The sequence below is a fragment of the Lupinus angustifolius genome, unplaced genomic scaffold, assembly GCF_001865875.1.
Source record: "Lupinus angustifolius cultivar Tanjil unplaced genomic scaffold, LupAngTanjil_v1.0 Scaffold_111_4, whole genome shotgun sequence".
NCBI lineage: Eukaryota > Viridiplantae > Streptophyta > Magnoliopsida > Fabales > Fabaceae > Lupinus > Lupinus angustifolius.
This window is the reverse complement of record NW_017724863.1, coordinates 1-2,884: the sequence shown is the minus strand read 5'-3', so window position 1 is coordinate 2,884 and position 2,884 is coordinate 1. Positions and strand designations below refer to the sequence as shown.

Here is a 2,884-nt window from a genome sequence, read left to right as displayed (position 1 = left end):
CGGCCTTGACAACATTAATGTTCATTTCTTTACTAGTTACTTACTATGATAACACGCAAACCTCAATTCGTTTGTTCTATAGTAAGCAACAAGTAAAGAGGGGTAGCTGCGGACACTCAATTTTGTCCGGCCAAATTTCATAGTCTCCTCGCATCGGTTGACTCATAAGACTTTTCCCTGATCAGTAAACATTCAATTTGTTAAGAGTTTATCATCTTGTATGTTTATTATTTTATTTTATTTTTGTGCTCATCAGACCGATCATAAGTCTTGTAATGTTTAAAGTGCAAGCACGTTATCCTTGGTTAAATTAATTTAAGTAATGATTTTTCAACACAAATATTACACATAAAGATGTTTCAATATGATTTTTTATGAAGAACTTGTAATTCACATATTTATTTTGTTTCGGATTAGATTAGGGAATGAATTCTGCTCACAAGGTTGTTAGAGTCAAAACGTGAGTCCTCACATTTTTATATGAATGGCAATCTATACCCACTAATCCCTGGTCTTAGTGTGGCAAGAAAATAATATACTACTTGCATATTCAAGAAAGAAAGTCGCAAAAAATTATCATATGTTTTGAAAATGCTTAAAACTCCCAATTCATCACGTGTATGAATGTATCATCTCTCATTCACCAACCATTTACAAATGTTCTATGGAGGCCTTCGAAGCTGCTGCTGATATGGATCAAAAGAAAACAGTGACTAGACTTTTGGAAGTAATTCATCATCTATATTCTACATAATACTAAGATGGCAGTATCACAAATGCTACAAATGGAAAGGTAGCTGGACATGGCGTTATTATTGCAGGGTGTCCAGAATGGGAGCCAGGTCCTAATCATGCTTTGAGTAAAATCCTCAATTCATCAGCAGCACGTGGTGTACCTTCAACAACACTTCAAATTACCAAGAGCATGGCTCTTTATTAGCCACGTTCAGAACCTGATATCAAGGGAAACCAAATGTCAGATAAAGTATATACTCTACCACTGCAGGCTGTTACATTTTGAGTCATTATTAAATGTAAAAAGGAGAGAAAAATGATTCAGCCGAGAATCCTAATCAGTAGAATTGTAAAAGATGGCAATGAAGAGATGCAAACAGGAATTATTGCTATTGGTATCTTTCCCTTCAGTTACACATTCAACATAAGTGCAAATATCAATAGCAAACATCCAAAGGTTATACATGAAAGAAGCGGTGGTAAACCAGAGGATATGTCCCTTGTAGTTACACATACACACAGTTATAATCAGCATAAATGGCAGCATTCATGAGAAACCTTAATGCAGTAAAACAGAGAGCAAAAAGCCATGTACGTTGCTGAATCTTAAGGAGCAACCCAAGAGGTTTTCACATAGAAACCTTAAAGCATTATAAAAAGGGCAGAAATAATCAGGGGAGAGAAAACAAAAATCACTGAGGACAACACAATCATAAAAAATCAGAGAGAGAAGACAAGAGAACCAGAAAAACACATATTGCAATAGGGACTACGATACCAAAACAGACTATACAACATCACAGTACATACAGACCACACAAAGACAACAAAGAAAGGATACTGATATCACACCACACACAACAAATCAGTCAGCACACAGAAAAAGAAATCAGAAACATTGCAACTGAAAAAGGGAGGACAATCAAAAACAGAGCAAAAAAACTGGTCATATAGCAGCATAAGTACAAAGAAAAAGAGATATAAGAGATACACACAAAAGGAGAGAGAAACGGAAAAGAGAGATATCACAAACATGCACCTACTAGTCACAGATACATCATCATAAAAATCAAGAGGGGGACTCTGTGAGAAAAGAGAACACAAAAATAGGAAAGATCAAGCAAATACACAACAGTCCAAACACACACAGAGGCATGAACCAGAGAACAAAAGGCAGGAACTAGAGAACAAAAGGCAGGAACCAGAGAACAAAAGTAGGAACTCAACAGGAAGTCAGTAAAAGCATCGTGTAGATAAGAACACATTCAGGTAAAGCAACTGTCATTTTCATTACATAATTACGAGTAAAATACTCTTAGGAGAGCCTATTCCTCATAAAGATTACATACACCCATGCCAATTGGATGCATATGATAATCACAAATAATCCTCTCAGCTTGTTCTCAATAAATTAACATACTATCTTATTATCATATGCATGTCACCCCTTAATTTAAGCACCGAAAAATACATAAAAGCAAATAAAAAGGAGATACGTTGCCTTACGGGTTCTCCTCACCTCAACCGCATGACCTATGGTTCCAATGGTCATCTTCTTCACCCATACTGTGATTCTCGCATTTGGGGATATTAGGAATCCCTTGAGCACCGCAACCCCGTCCAGAAATCCCGCATGCAGGAGAGACATAAGGGTAAGTCAACATCCCCAAATTAATCCTAACAATTTCGGAAATTATTAGTCGAGGAGAATAGCTGAATCCCTACCTTACTCTGGTGACCGCCGCGAAAATAAGAACCCCGAATAGGAAAACCACCGTACCCCAACCTAACCACCGCGTCATCACCATTAATCCCAGCATTCGCAAGCCTTGCCGCCGCTGCTCTACCGGCATGAACCAAACCTCCGTGCAGTTTTCTCCATCGAATTTGTCGTGATCATATCGCTGAATGAGGATTAGAATGAAGAAGAGAAGCCTTATAAGAAGAAGAAGGAGGAAGAATTGAAAAGTAGGGATTCAGATTCCCTTTTCTTTTTGCAGCTGGAGGTATGCGTGAATTGGGGGAACCCTGTTTAGGGATTTCATTCCCTTGTTCTTCTCATTACGTGAAAAATGGAAGAGGATACCCCTTTTCCTCCTTTCCTTTCCTTTATTTTTTTTTATTTTTTTTTAGGTAACTGTGCTATTTC

The 2,884-nt window shown here is 37.6% G+C and overlaps 1 long non-coding RNA gene across 1 annotated transcript; it reads right to left on the bottom strand.

Moving 5' to 3' along the window:
• Positions 1-537: 537 nt before the first annotated feature.
• Positions 538-2,837, bottom strand: LOC109339791. Its single transcript, XR_002106713.1, has 3 exons — positions 2,461-2,837; positions 2,255-2,335; positions 538-953 (listed from the first exon to the last, which is right to left on the bottom strand). It is a non-coding gene; the product is annotated as an uncharacterized LOC109339791 (long non-coding RNA).
• Between the last annotated feature and the right edge of the window lie 47 nt (positions 2,838-2,884).